Genomic DNA, 16,419 nt, shown 5'->3' with positions numbered 1-16,419 from the left:
TCGCTTGCGTTCTCAGTTGCGTAGACAAAAGAGTGTCGAAACATTGCAGCTGTGCGGAAGACTGAGAATTGCGCTCGAGGCGCCGCCGCCGCACGCCGCTACGCATTACAATGCCTGCGAAGCGGCGCTAAAAGCGTTACTCTTGCTCTCAGCGTGGCTCTCGGGGGTGTTTATTCCGCGGAGGCAGAGTTTTCCGGGAGCCGCTATCTCTTGCGCCACTAGGCCGTTTCAGGAAAGTCGTTTCTCGAGGTCACATGCTGGGTCCGCGCAGCCGCCTGCTCGCCAGCTGAGCATCCGTTCAATGTTCGGCGAACGCTCGAACAGTGTAGAGCAGTGGGTGTCGTGTCGTTGCCTGATTGCCCGACAGTGGTGGTGTGACGGTTCGTCGATGCCTTCGGCGCAGTGCGGATAGACTCACACATTCGCAGTGTTCGCTGACAAGGTAGGATTGGCTCCCGTGGCGCCAGCGGTTTATCTTCTTCGGGGCTCGGGTCGGGGAGATCGTGGGAGGCTTCCTTTTTTTCTCGCAGCCGCCGCTTTGGCAAGAATGAACGCGACCGACCACGGTTCCTCGAGAGCGGGAGAGACAAGCAAACGAAACAAAAAAGCGTAATAAACCTTCTTGGTTGGCGATGGTCGGGTGGGCGTTTGGTGTGGGGAAGGGGGAATGACGGAAATAAAAGAATTAAAAACGAAAGGAAGTGAACGGCGCAGCCCCTCTCAATTCTTCCTGGAAATCACGACTGCAGCAAGAAACAAGCATCGTCTCTGTAGGCATCTCTCGGGTCACGCGGTGTTTTTCCACGGCTCTCCTCCCTCCACTGTGGCGGCGTCGAGCGGTCTGCTGCGTAGGCTTCCCCCACGGCAACCCCCGGCAAAAGGTGTGTGCGTACACGCGTTCTGATCTCCTGTGTTGAGTATCGATGCACACCGTCGAGCGCTGTTGGTGCTGCTTGTCTCTCTCGTACGAGGCACGTTCTCAAGGCTGCTCTCTTGTAGTATGATGCAACCACGTCGCTGCAGGGCGAGCTACGGCGGCTCGCTTCCCTCTTGTTTTCACACCTGCTCCAGTGGCAGTGACCCGCTGATGGCTTGGCGACTGTTCGCGTGCCGATTCGCAAAGGCGCGACCCAAATGATAGCGCGCTGTGTGTGTGTCTAGTGTGCACGCGTGCGGCCGCAGATTAGATCGCGCGTGCCCCTGCGAGAGCAACTAGCGAGAGCAAATCGGCTGTTGTACGAGCCGTTTGTCACGTTCCCACTTGAAAATGATGTTGATAAAGCCCTCGAGATTGTTTCTCTTTCAGAATTTAATTTGCCAGCAGTGGATTGTACCTATTTTTAGGATTTGTTATCAGCTGTGGAAGTACGTACCGCATTCCCGCCTGTGCACTTGATTGAACGAGTTTTGAGCTTAGATTCGTATGGAAACAAGTACGAGTTTGCAGGCCTGTACTATGTTAGCTTAAGAATTCATCTGTCGATCTACGCCATTTCTGTACCGTCACCGATTAAAATATGGATAAAAAAGAAAGCTTATCGATAGACACCTTTAAATTTTGTACATAGCTCATGACATCACCTTGTTTATATATGAGTAGAAAGCTGTGATTGCTGCAATAATACTCTTGTTTTCACATTCAGTAGTTGCCTCCTTCCGACGCCTATGTCGGAAGTGGGCGTGCGGTTATCTGCGGAAACGGATGTGCTCGCAGGATAACGAAACCATGCTTTCAACACAAGGCCACGTGCACTGTCGAAACGTTTATTTCTGCTAGAGCGCGCGTATCAATTGTTTCTGTGGCTTAAGACTTTTGTTGTTGCTTGCGCATAAATTGCGGTGAACGAAGGAGTCATTAATAACTGCAGCACGATTGTTCTCGGCCTGATTTAAGAGACTTGGGAGGTCGTTTGTAGTATGTGCCGGCCTATGGCGATACTCTTCTGCTGTAATATCGGATTTTCTGTTGGCTGCAGAGAGCTCGGAAAGCTGGGATAAGATTGATTTCATGGAGCAAGGCATACATATATCTATTCCAAATACCCTAAAAGGAATGTTACTTTCCGACAAAACCTCAAACCTCTTCTTGGGAGGACGCTGCTACAATGTTATATCTTGTACACCAATGGTCCTGGCGTGGCAGCGGTGCTACCTGCATAACACATTTCAGTAGGTCATCCTTTCGTATCATGTCTATCACGTATATACGGCTCACTGACCATCGGTGTAGTTTCTGTACTTACCAAGTATTTTATGCTATTTACATCAAGTATTGTTGAAGCTTCTACATGGGGGATTACAAACTGATGTCACTGAGAGCACCATTTTGTTGTACAACTAGTGTTGTGAAAAGCTGCACATTGACTTGATCTACTTATCTCAAGGAGCTCTGTGGAAGCTGCAAACCAGGCGCAAACATGGCATGCATTGATGTCGCAGTGAATACTATCCATACAGCCGCATAGAGCTAATCCATCGTCGTTGACTGCAGTGTTTGTTGCGCATCATTTCTTGGCTATCACTTGCGCTTGCACCGTGAAACAACACTTGATGGACCATCCACAAGCAGAAATGTGCAGGGAAGGATGTGGCATCACGCTTCACTGTCTTAAAACAAAGGGAAGTCGTTGTGCTGCCTGCTGAAGCTGCAGTATTTCACCGCGGAATGTGTCATCACCAAGTGCATATTTAGAAAGGAAGCACACATATGCCAGCTTGTGCCGAAGCCTGCATTCGTGACACGAGCATTTATGACTCATTGTTTTGCAGAGAGGCATTGTAGAGGCCAGCTGTCTTCTGTACTTGACATTTGTAGCTAAAGAAAGAAACCCGAGACGGGTCATTGGGAAATGACACGCTGCAATCATCTCAAAGGTTTGACGCGAGACGTCGTGTTGCTTGTCAAGTGTCGGGTGATAGCGGCGCAGTCTGAGAGTGTCTCTGTTCCAAGTGTCTGTTGACATTACCGTCAGCCTATTGTCAGTTGCACTGTGGTATTTGAATAATGCGCTTTTCTTGGACATATGGGAGGAAGCCTGTAAGTTGTCACATGGGGCTTAACGTGTGCAGCCGATACTATGGCATACTTTCACCATCTCTACAATGCAACAAGAGCCAGGAAAATGGGAAAGGAGCAAGAAAAAGATCAATCAGTAAACTACTTGCTCGTTGCTATTCGAGCGAGAGGTGTTCATCAGTAAACAAAGTTTACCTGTGGAGATAATAGTGACATCAGAATACATATACGCTCGCATTAATGTCTCAGATCCACGCCTCGCTTGTGGTGGCACTGCACACAAGCAAAATGCAAACTCTTGTGTAACGAGTTATTGGTGTCACACTTAAAGAATGCTAGTTGGTTTTAATGAAAATTCTTAGCATCTTACTATAATGTGCAGTCTTCAACAACCAAGCTCTTATTCTAGGAGGAGACGTCTCATACTATTATTGAAATTTGGAACAAATCGCATTTTGGTAGACGAATGTGATATGCAAACAAAAGCTGTATCAAAAGGGCATGCAGTATGAGACATGGATTTGCACCAGGAAGTGCTAAAATCATTTTCTGATTTCATTGGTAACTTAGGGGTCCAAACCTAATCTGCAATCTGAATGTATCATGTTATCATGTCTGCTAGTCTGAGCAAAAAAAATTTTGTCATTGCCATATCCCCTATCTCTCATATGCTATAAACCTTTGTTCCTTTTGCCAGGTATGCTAAGCTAGAATGAGTGATTTTAGAAGTGAAAAATTCAGTGAGAGAACTTACATTATTTGTTGATGTTATGCCACTTTTCAATATTAAAGTTTCACATAAACAAAACAAAAAAATAATCGCTGTCCACCTAACTGCCGCTACAAAAGGTCTCATTCTGGTCGATGTTATTCTTCATAAATCATCATAAAAATTTATTATGCTTTAGGGATGGAGTTCTTGATACCACTTTCTTTCCAGGGCAGCAGTCTGTTTACTATGTCAGCTAGCAAACAGGTCTATCAGAGAGAGACCAAATGAGTTCTTTGAATAAGTTACGCCAGTTTGTAGATTTCTGCCGAGCATATTTGAACAACCTCTTGTTCCAAGATTAGAAACACTTGAGAATTGTCTTCAGGTTCATATTTCCTTCCACGCTAAGTAGGTGCCGTCTCGTTCATTGTGTGCCTGTACACAAACATGGTTTTTTTTTTTTAGAATGTAGGCTTGTCGGGCAACTGCACGAAATATTTTATCTGTCATAACAAAAGGGCTTTTGTCTTTAGGTGTGCCGTGTACAATAGCTCTTATTAGCTGCAGGTCAAGTGTGTTTCTGTCGATGTCTCGTAGCTGGGAGTGCTTTTGAAACACATGGGCGTCACATCAACCTCAATCCTACAGCCTTTGGAAAGCTTTAGCTCACAGAAGTCTGCATATTTGGTTGGAAGTGAACTGTTAACCAGTGTGATTGAGATCAGGATCTGAGACAGGGTGAAAAGTATTTCCTGTTGGACTTTCTGTAAAAATTATATGTTCAGACTTTCAAGCATTTTGAGTTGTTAGTTAATTTGACTTCACACTGCCAGTGGTGGCCTTGTTAGCTCAGGGTGGTAGGACGATTTTCTCTTAAACCAGTGCCTCGTCCTAGTATATGTTTTACTCGGCGTAATAACTCCCCTGTTATAAAGGCTGAAATATATTTCTGGGCTATTAAGTTTTCTGCTAGTAAGTTGATTCCAGCAGTGCAGCTAGTGTTCGCAGTTTTTTTAACCTTTCGATTGACGTGGATGGGCTAGTTTGCCAACTCTCTGCTGGATTAAAGCATAAATAGTGAGAGCATCCCTTAAGTTGACAGTTAATTAGACAGCAAAGTGAAATTAAGATATCACACAAACCAAGCATGTTGTGTGTAGGCTTCCTATGATAGTGTCGGTTTCTCGTATTGAACTTTTCCAAATTGTATAATCAATGTCTAACATGCATGCATTTAAATGCATACTTCCTGTTGACAAAAACATGGATAAATCACCCCACATCTTCACCCACTTTGTTTTCGTTAGTTTTGGTGCTGTGACTTAAGTGGAAAAGTTAATGTTGACTGATATTGCAGTAACCATGTGAGGCGCACTTTGGCTGCAGCAGAAGTCTCTTCCTGAAGTGCAGACGAATGGGTGCTGATGCAAAGAGTGACACTAAGCCGAAAATCTAAAATTATCCTTACGTCTACTACTTCATATTTACCTAAATGGCCTGCCCATGTGGAAATGGCGGTCTGTCATCCATGGTACGCCACACTAGTGCAGATGCGTAATGCTTAGGTTTCCTTTAGGCAGTATAGCTTTGGTCAAGACCGATACAAATCCCAGCTTTGTTTACAGTGCCTGTGCTGTTAGTTATCATTTTACCTTGACATGGCGGAAACCATTGAAAACATGTTTTGCAAGCAATGGGGAAACATGTAGGGAGGCTTCATTGGAGAAAACAGATATGCGAGGCACGCAGACACGTGTGTAAACGTTTGTGTGGGAAAGGCAGCCTACACTGCAAGGCCTTGAGCAGGGATGCAACAGCTGCGCCAATTGCGCCATTTTGATACAATTTCATTTTTCTGCGCCGAGCTGCGCCAAAACAGCGATATTTCTGGAAATTGCGCCACGCTGTGCCAAAACGCCCCCGGTAACCGCAAAATTTTTCGGTTGCGCTAGTTTTAGCCTCATTTTAACGCAAAACGAAGCCCGTATTGGCGACCTAATGTTGGGAGAAGCACCAGAGGCACTTTCATCCCAGTGGCGCTTGACTCAAACAGGACGTTAATCTGTTCCCGTGTGTTTGCTGGTGGGCCTAAATGAAGTTTTTACTGCTGGTTCAAACGCTGCTTTACAGGGTCATTCAGCATGAGCAAAGGTGAACGCCCATTTAATGTGGAAGCACCGCATAAAGAAAGTTAACTGACAAACGAGCCGTTTGACACGTGCTGCAAATCTTAGTGGGGATGTCGTTATTGTTTGGTGGATTCCAGTTCAACGCTGCCTTTGTTCAAATAGCAGTACTCACGTGCACGAATTCGTGGGTTGTATACAGTAAAGTCTTTTTGAATCTACTGACGAGTTGTGTTGTTTAGAGAAGTACTACACGCGAAAACCCTGACCACCTTAGCCGAAAGAGTTCATCAATATATATATATATATATATATATATATATATATATGCAGTCGAGAAAGGAAGACAAAACGTACGAAACAAACTTTACTAACGTTTCGGCAGGAGGGCCTGCCTTCGTCAGAGGTTCGGCAGGAGGGCCTGCACTCTGACGAAGGCAGGCCCTCCTGCCGAAACGTTAGTAAAGTTTGTTTCGTACGTTTTGTCTTCCTTTCTCGACTGCATTTCCCACCGGATCCATTGAACTTCATCCTCGCATATATATATATATATATATATATATATATATATATATATATATATATATATATATATATATATATATATAATAAAGATAAGGGGGAGGACGCACTTAAGAAGATTGTACTTATTGGCTGGTTTGTCTTAGACGTTGCATGACATATAAACACCGGACTTAGACTTTTCTCTTGAACTATATACACATATGGCGGCTCTCTTTAAAATGGACTTTCTGCTTAAGATCTTGTTAGCAGGGCGGAATACAAAATTCAGCGCATCGGTGCTGAATGAAGTGTATTGCAACAGTGACGTGATCAGCCAGTGGCGTAGGCCAGGTGTAAAGGACCTTGGTGCAAACTCACCAATGCACAAGGCCTTACTGGTTTCCGGAGAATTCACTGGCATTATTCAGCATGTTATGCAATGAAAACATGACTGTGGTGGTGACATCGAAATGTTTGCATATATTTTTTGTTACTGTTCCAAAAGCAAGCTTTGTTTGTGAAGCTGCTCCAAATCTGGAATTTTGAGCTCCAAAACTGAGTTTTTTTTTTTCGCATAACCTGCTCCAAATTTGGATTTTCCTGCTCCAAAAGAGAGATTTTTCTGCTCCAAAAATTGCTCCAAATCCGATTTTGGCTGTTGCATCCCTGCTTGAGCAGCCACTGCAGCGTGCGTGCCATGCTGACCTGTTTCTGCTTGCTGCAATTGCTTGCTTCATTGCCTACAGTGACCTCACGCTGGATTGAGGTGTCTGGAGATGTGTGGTGATGTTTGAAGAAATATAAAATGATTTGATTGATTTGTAGTAATACTTGCCTTCAGCTTTTCCCTCCGCCAACTGTCTTCACGTACCATAAACTCCTGCCCTTTTGATTATTAGTCTTTGTTCGTATAACCCTTTGCGACAACATGGTGTCCTCGTTTGGAGGATCAATTTGGCGAAGGCAGTACCGTGTTAACGGTACTGCCTGCAGCAGGAATTTCAAAATATTTTTTTACCCATTTAGGAATGCACACTGCCAGCACGTAACTGCCGCATGCAATATTAGTGGGTCGTTGAATTCTCAGTTCATCAAGAAATATAGCATGACTAACAGTAGAATAATTAGATAATCATGTTGTAATTACAACTAATTGCTGTAAAGTACACTAATTTATTCCAGCACTTTCAGTTTTTTGAACTTTGGTCTGCAGAGCCTTGGGACCGCGCTCTAGGCACATCGCAGTGGCCGTGTCAACTGTGCAGCTCACGCTGTTCAAATGAGCCAATGGCCGTGTCTTTTGGCTATGTGAAGCAGTTGATTCGGGTATATGGCATCATTTGTCGAGAGAAGAGCAAGCGATTTCTAGCCGACTTTGATATTTAATTGTGAATTTCCTGCCGCGTGCTGCGCCATGTTTGGCTCACGTGCTCACTGGAGCCTCGACTCCCGATTGGCAGCATTTTCTGACCATGTTCAAAAGGTGTTGCAGGGCCCCATTAAGGGAGAAAAAGTTGCTACACAGTAAACCACTTTACACCCTTAAGGGGGTTTTGCCGTGTCTATAAATAACACCCTTACACCCTAGGAAAAGGGTGTTTTCACGTATCAAAACACCCATACCATAGGGCGTTGCCACTGCTTATCATGGGGTGTTTCCAATGGCCTAAACACCCTTATCACTGAAAAATGTAAAAAATAAAATCTACTAGTCAGGGAACATGCAATTACAGATCACATCAGCATAGAAGGTGCACGCATGCGCCAAACCGCACACACAACAGAGCGTATTGTAAAATACTACATGGACGGAGCGCTCGTGCTACGCAGCCTGACACTGACCGTCTGGTATATATAGCCATAGTATCTTAAGCCGCCGTTCAGTGCCAGTGGGGATATTCCTGTTCCGCATAAATGAACATTAAGCATTCAGAGAATAGGCGTAAATTTATGGTACGCTTGTAGCTAGTCCTAAAAGAGACATACCTTTTAATCTAAACTCGCCTAAGATCCAACGACATTTTAATCAGTGAGTCCCAGTTATCAGCTGGCACGCTGTGGTATGGGCCGTGGGTGCTTCGATAACCCATAACACCTTTAACTCCTAAAGGTTGTTTAGTTAGAGCATTACCCCCTTAAAGGCTATTTTGGGGAAGGAAAACACCCTTACACCCCAATTTTTGCAAATTTTGGTTAGGCAAAAGGGTGTTTTGCTTGCTTGAAACCCCCTTAAGGGTGCAAAGTGGTTTACAGTGTAGGGTGCTAAAAAGGAGTAATTCTACGTGTGTGTGTGTGTGTGCATGTGTGTCGCTGTGATGAAGAAAATACAAGGTTAGGTAGCCCAATTCTGTTGGCTTCGTGACAGCGACAGACCCAGCTGCATGTCGCTACTAGTGCCCAAGAAACTGATGTTCGCTTCCACAACCTTCGTGATCTAAGTTTAACTCTGTCAAACTCTGTCTCCACAGCCCACTGAGAACACCAAAAAAGAAACATTGCAAGGCTGCAGCTGGGTTTCACCACGTTCTTTCATTGTCTCGTGTTCATCGTCTCGCGCTAAGCAGCATTAGTAGAAATGCAAAACCAATTTGCCTAAAGCCGCGTCTTACATTCAAGGATGCTTTCTTCTCTTTGTAGAATCGCCAGAAAGAGTGTGTTCACCCAGAAGGGTACTTGCCAAAAAAGTTTTCTAACTTAATAGTGGCTGTAGGAGGAGGAATAAACTTTTATTGAGACCAGCAATTTGTTTGGCTGGGCCTAGGCCTCCCACGTGGGGACGTCGAGGTCTTGCCTCTCCGCCGCCTCGCGGGCCTGCTGGGTCGCCCAAAGCTGGTCGTCGAAATGGGAGCTGCGCAGGGCGGCATGCCATCTTGACGAGAGGGTCTCGGTGTTAACGGACGGGTACTGGTGTTTACACTCCCACAGCATATGCGGGAGCGAAGCGACCTGGGTCTTGCATACCTTACAGGTGTGGTTAGGATAAATGTCTGGGTATATCTTGTGGTATCGATGTAGTGACGGGTACGTGTTTGTCTGTAACAGGCGGAGGGTGGTTGCCTGCGCTCGTTTCTTGTCATTTATAGTAAATGCAAGCTCTAGACTAAAACTTAGAATTGATGCAGACTTCAAACTTGAAAATTATTCAAACATGATCAGTGACATTTACATTACGTTCCTTTAAACCTTTATCGTCACTAGACAAATACTCCCTAAATTCACTGAAGTAGAGCACCAAGTCGGGCTAGTTGGTTCAAATTCATCATGAGAACTAAAACTGCGCTAAAAAACGTGTGTCCTGTTTTCCTCGTCTTTGTCTTTGTGTTTGTCTTTGTGTAAAAAACATGAGACTCGCGTTTTTTAGCGCAGTTTTAGTCCTCTTTATGAACACTTTAAATTAATTGGTCTGGCTGGCTCTTCCAGTGTGTCTTGTTTATCACATTTTGTTTATCTTCCCTAACACTTGCTTTTAAATATTTTCATTGTCCATCTTCACTGATCGCGCTCAGATACAAAATCAGTGACACTAGGAACTAGCTCACTGTGCACTCTGGAGGGAAGGGTGATGTAATGCAGGAGTGACTCGTGCACAAGGTTGCTCAATCCCGTAATGCTCGCTTCTGGGTACTGTCATGAAGTGCAGTGCTTCACTGTTGCCGGGGCTTGGAGGACATGCTTGTGGTGGTGCCATTGAAAAGATAAAACAACACTCCAAAGGCGATTTCCTGCCATGCATATCTGATGCGGCACTCGCCAAAGAGCCGTAGCAACATCAGGTCAAATGGTCGTTCAATATCTGCTGGAGCGCAAGGATCGGAAATGAAATACTGAGTGCCTGGGCTTGCCTATCTGAACATGCGCATCTGCGAGATAGCTGTGTTGACTCTCTTACTGACTTCCGATCAAGTCTCAAAGCTGCTTATTTGTTAGTTTGACTCGCCAACAAGGTAATTGGTTCGCACATCGCTGGTTACTGAGAAAGTAATCTGTACGGCAAGGATTACCAAATAAAGAAAAGTAATTATGTAATTTAAAATCTACCACAAAATTTACTTGCATTTCAGTAATCCAATGCATGTAACTGATTAAATACACATCTGACTGGGTGATGTTGAAACGTTCAGATGCTGACTGTGTTTTTAAGAGCGCTGCTGGAGTTTTTAAGTCCTCTAATTCTACCACATGCTTTCTACGCATAAAAAGATTGCATTCAGAAAATATGATGGTCGCGGAGCAGAACATGTTTCATTTGATAAAGCTGTCTACAAATGCTTGGCCTGGTTTAATTGAGAATACTGTGACATCTTGACACTGAGCAGTATATTTACCAATGTCATGCAGTAGTAAGCCAAGGTTTGATACTTAATAATACTTTTTATTCTTTTAAATAAAACAGTGCATGTGATTTGGCGTGCCAATGCCATTGGTGGCTTGAGCAGCAGAGCCTGACAGGCAGCAAAAAAAAAAAAAACCAAACACAATATTTTACTAGTGAAATACTAAGTCACAAATTGTAGCAGTGCAAAAAAAAAAAACATGTGCATTGGATTAGCAGTAACGAGGCATACAAAAGGAAGTTCTGAACATTATACAATATTTATGGAAAATGTCATTAGTCCAAAAAACACAAGAATGCAGCGATGTTTGTTAAAGGGGCCCTGCAACACTTTTCCAAGTAATCGTTGAATGGCTTCATTAAAAGAGCTTATTGCCTCACGAATCGACCGCCATGCAACATTTTTTTTATCCGTAAAGTACGAGCGGGGTTACAGAGATTTGTCACACGCTGTAATTACTCTCTCTTGTCACGACGAGCATGCTGGAAGCTAAGCAGCGAGGGGTGTCACGGGGAAAAAAGAAACGTCATGCGTACGTCATGACCTTGAGCATGTGCTCTTTTTTTTTTTTGAACACTCGGCTTACTTTCAGTGTGATCGCGAGCACGAGGCGGCCTTGGTAACTATCTAGCTAGCGATGCTCAAATCAGCCAGTGGCCGTGAATTTGGTTATATGGCATCATTTGTAGAAATAAGAGGGAAGGATTTCTGGATGACTTTGAGAATTATTTGTAAATTCCACGCCGCATGCTGCGCTGTAATGATTGGCTCGCGTGTTCTCAGGAGCCTCGACTACCGATCGGCGGCATTTTCTGATCATCTTAAAAAACTGTTGCAGGGCCCCTTTAAACAGAATTACCATAATATATGAGTGTACATTAGCAGGCTATCAAATGATTACATATGTACAAACACAAGACATACATTTTACAGACAAGTGTGCCATAAAAGTTTTTTTTAAATTTGTATTTTCTTTTTATGAGAAAAATGCTGGGGGTTAGTTGGTTAATTGAAGTTAGAACACAACGGGCGCGTGTTATAGATCACAATGCTCATTAAGAAAATGTTGAAGCACCTGTGGGGGTTTCCGTTGAACAAGAGACGACAGCGGTTAACCTGTCATTTCTTGCACGTTTTCTCTTTTGTTCTTTACAGTTAAACATGTATCACTAACTTACCTTATGAAGGTGCCCTCTTTGGTTACCGTGGCAGCCATAATGATGGTAGGAATGGAAAAAGTTACGACACCCTTTTTTCACCGTACGACCTCGTACCGCTCTGTTGTGTGTAGCAGCAGTGCACAAGCATACAGTGCTGCACTATTATGGCTTGGATCCATCTCTTAGTTCCTGCTTTTGTTTTACATCCGGACACCTCGTTTAGGTTGCTGCAGCACTCGTATTTTCTCGACCCAGGAAAAGTTACATAGTGGCTGCAAAGTGTTCTCAAAAGCCAAGCTGCCGTACCAAATGCAAACCAGAATTTCGGCCAGAACTGAATGCAAACCCAAACACACATTCTCGGAATGTGCCTGAACTCGAAGTGAACCAGAACCAAAACGCGTATTAGTTATTGTTGGCTAGCAGGCTCATCGAGCCTGTGCACTAAGGGTGAGGTACACACAATAAATTTGTCATTGTTGCGATCAGTGGTCAAATTTTAGAAGTTTGTTGATGCAACGTTCATTTCAGCATTACACTACATGTCTAGGACAATGTGAAGCCCTAATTGGGGCTGCTAAGATATGCATGTGATTCACAGGGGTGGGCGGAGGACCCCCCTGGATGAATGCACGGTGGGCAAGTGTACCCTTGCTTCTGCTTAACGGGCACCTGTGCTACAAATAGAATTTGTTATTGCTCTCTACATGGAAAGACTGATTTAAGTGGGAGACTAATCTATGGGATTCCGGTGCATTACTGTTGTTGCACAGACAACCAGGTTCACGAACAAACACAGGAAGGAGGTCAGTTGTGCGAATACTTTCCCGCTGTTTAGTAACCGTGTCTTGCCTTGATGCAGCCTACCATTTTGCTCTTTCAACTTAGAAAAAGCAATTTATTATTTTACTGATCTTAACATGTTTGTATTTCTTCAAAAGGACGCATGTTGCTATAGCCTTTAACTCAATGAGCACTCCAGACCACACTAGATGTATCTTTGACGTATTGGTCTTCTTTTTTTTATATAAATAATTTCAACGTGATTCTGCACCAAATGTAATCCTGTTACATGTGGTGTATGTGTATCTGCTTATGCTATAAAGGGTTCTGTTGGCAAGCAGGCTTTATGAAAGTTTTCATATTCACTCATACCCACTTGTAACAATGTTCAAGTGCCTTGAACATACCAACTTATGGCCGATAATTGCTATAACTTGGTTGCATAGAAAAAAAAATGGAGGAGGCGGGAGATAGAACTACCTCTCTTCATGTGTGACGCTGGACGCACAGTTTTACTTACCATACTTATTGACCACAGAGGCGAACCTGCATACTTCTATCACGTGCGGCAGGCAGTGGCGGTCTTTTCCTTTTAGAATGCAGTACCAACCGGCCGAAGTAGCCACCTGGTCTTTCCAGAACCTGGAATCCACTCATATCTTGACTTGCCTAGCCTTTGCATCCAGATCTGTAATTCATTTTATTGTGATGTTTAAAAAGGTCTCACTATGTTGATATGCAAACGGGACTCCCAAAGTTAAAAAGACTGTGGACCTTTCATACAGAATGTCAGTGGCACAGTTCATTCGTGTTGGGAGTTGTGGGAGATAGAACAGTGACTAGTGCGTAGGGTTTTGTTGTGTGGAGAAGGCTGTAAAACTTTCTCTACTCTGTGAACACTTGCGTATTGTTCTTAGATGCATGCAACGACTTGCATTGCTGCATTTTTGTTCAGCATTTTGGGCAATCCTTTTCCTCCCCACTCAAACACCGAGGAACCAGATTTTAATCGTCATAACTGATAATGCGGCTTGGAAATAGTGTACTAAGCAGTTTATTTTGCTGTAGAAGGCGCAGAAAAGTTTATGGTGTAACGATTGTTCACTTTATCGAAACCAGTTTTATTCCAAGTCTGTTTCACTGTATTTCATTTCAATCATTGCTCGACGCCTGTTCTTTCTCTTAACATTCCTATTCCTCACTGCTTGAAAACTTCGCTTTAAGAGCATCTGTATAAGTTTGTAAAGCCTTACCCGTTCTCAGTATGCTCAGCAGTAGAAAGAAATTCAGCGAGGGGTGAGATTAAGGATAGATTTGCCGAAGGGCTGCACGTTCTTGCCATGCAATGTGGTTTTAGTAGGATGGTCACGTTTACTAGTGTGCCTCCTGTGACAATTTTCACTAAATTTCGGTTACAATCTGTCGATGGGTCGATTTCTTGCTTCTCCCGACAACACTTGCCAATGTGCCATGCGCTCAGTAGAACTCATTGTTAAAAATTATGAGGAAATTAAATGTAGAGTTACAAAGTACAAGTCATGATGAACTTGCAAGGGCAGTCACTTAACCCCGTAACCCTTAAAGTTTGTATACAATATTTCCCTTCAAAAACGCGAGTTATTGCTATTAAAAAAAAAGTTGAAGCACTTCGAAGTTAAATTAGCTTAATGAAGTTTATTGTTAATTACTCATGGGAAAAAGGCCAGCTACCTGCTATTAACAATAAAAAACAAGATTATTAAAAATTCTCAGCATTCTGAGAATGGCTGAATCATTCTTACAATTTCAGTCATTCTGACGACAAAAAGCTTTTCCATCAAGCAGATGAGCCACAATTGCCCGAAATGGTTTGGGGACAGTACAGAAAGGATGAGCTGCGCTCACCTGAAACGGGGAAGGGGTTAACCATTACTGCCTGGACTGTTTCAGCTTGGCAAATTTAAGTAAGGCTTACTGTGCTGAACCAGTCTGTGAATCAGTTAAGTGTTCCATTCTGGTTTGCAAACCATTATATATATATTTATTTTTCCAAACTGGAGCTGTACTGCACCGAAATGGAGTCCTCCAAACCCATAACTGAACCAGACCTGCATTTTTCTTTCATTTCAACACCCTTGTTTCTGCAGCAATCAATTCTAAGCGTTCTATACAAGGGACATGAGGTCAAATAATACTTGTTGGTGGCCGGGATTGAGAGAAACATTGAGAAGAAGCAAATGACTGACTGCATATTGAGCAATGAGGTCAGAATTGGTAAGTGTATGTAATCAAATAGACATAATGAAGGAAAAGAGGTTGAACTATATTAACAAAGCATGCTTCTCCAACAACAGAACAGCCGCTTTTACCTTGAGGCAAGGCACGATTAACTGTAAAAGATGCAAAGACGTATCACAACACTGCCTGGGTGTCCCTTGTGGACGAAGGAAAGGTTAGGAGCGGCTCTGGCCTAGGTGCGTACTAAATGTTGTGGTGAAAGTACTATCCGCATTTCGCCAAAGAGCACTGTGACTGGTGGTCCAAACATAACCATATATGTGGAAGCTGCACCCATGAACCTTTCGCTACACTTGGCCTTAGAAAAGTGTGGCAGAACATTTCAGCCCAAAGCTTTTTTCGCAGCTCATTCTGTTTGTCACACCAGCTGTGCCTGGGAATGTGTTCTGATGCTGCGAGTGCGTTATTTGGCAACTCAATCAAGCTCTGATGCAATTGCAGCGCAAACGTGTGTCACCTTATCCAGCATGCCACAAAAGAAGTACATCGGTGTGCCTGCTTTGTTAGAGCTGCTACCAACGTCTCATACCGCACACCAGGAACTTTGCCTTCAAGCCTTCTCAAGTTACCTTGCTTCCTCAGTGATCTTCTGTGATCTGGAACCAGCAATTGTTCCTGCTGTGCTGGCTTGCACCTTCTGCAATGCCCACATGCTGACATCAACGCCTGTCCCGTCATCTTCCTTTCTTGTCCGTGTTTTAATAGCAGGTGCTTTCTTTGGATCTATGCCAGCGAGCTCGAGTTCAAACCCCCATAAAGGGTCTTGAACTACCCCTCCTGCTTCGTGAAAAAATACATACAGTGGAAAACAGATGCTGCTGTGAACAGCTTGACCAAATCTTGCAGGCATGCACAGCAAGGAGAGTCTACAAGACAAGTGTGAAGTTGCCGCTTTCTCGTGTGCCCTCTCTTGATACAGAGGCCCCGTCCTCACTCGCGTTGTTGGGCGGGATGCCGGCTGTATATCGTCAAACAGCAGATTGCTGCTATTGGCGAATAGCCGACATAAACCAAGAGTGAAGTTTGGATTGGATGCGCTTTTTGGCACAGGGTGCTCCCACATGGTGCTGCCACACTCTATAGTGGGCTAAAATTACTCGGTAGCAGTGCTAGCGCTCACCAGAATCGCACCGGGAGAGAGCAGTTGCGTTTCATGATGCGCACTGTCACAGCTTCTTGCCCCTTTATGTAGAAAACTTGTGTGCATTGTACTGTGCGATTCACAACACTGGATTGACTATGAGATAGAGGAATGTGCAGTGACTGGAACATACCTCGGGCTAACCACTGCTGATCATTAAATGAGGATGTGGCAGCCTAAGAAAGATTACCTACGCTTTCCTATTTGATCTTACCATATATAGCATCGCTGAATGTAACAACTTCTAGGTATCTGAAAGTCTGGACTTACCAAATAGCTACCGAGCAACAGCGCAGTAGAAAGCCACTAAATCATCATGCCAGAGGTTTTGTTGACCTCTGATGTTATAGCAGAAGCTAAGGAACG

At 43.9% G+C, this 16,419-nt stretch overlaps 1 protein-coding gene across 3 annotated transcripts in view; it reads left to right on the top strand.

The window, feature by feature from the left end:
* The first annotated feature begins 236 nt into the window (after positions 1-236).
* LOC119386637 (inositol hexakisphosphate kinase 1) overlaps positions 237-16,419 on the top strand; it is a 46,861-nt gene continuing 30,678 nt past the window's right edge. Inside the window, exons 1-2 of one of the 3 annotated variants that reach the window (XM_037653924.2) lie at positions 237-442; positions 531-881. The gene's annotated coding sequence lies outside the window, so the exon portion shown is untranslated. The other 2 variants (XM_037653922.2, XM_037653923.2) reach the window with 2 other exon arrangements.

The sequence above is a fragment of the Rhipicephalus sanguineus genome, chromosome 3, assembly GCF_013339695.2.
Source record: "Rhipicephalus sanguineus isolate Rsan-2018 chromosome 3, BIME_Rsan_1.4, whole genome shotgun sequence".
Lineage (NCBI taxonomy): Eukaryota > Metazoa > Arthropoda > Arachnida > Ixodida > Ixodidae > Rhipicephalus > Rhipicephalus sanguineus.
The sequence above is the reverse complement of the archived record's forward strand: the minus strand, read 5'-3'. Positions and strand labels throughout refer to the sequence as shown.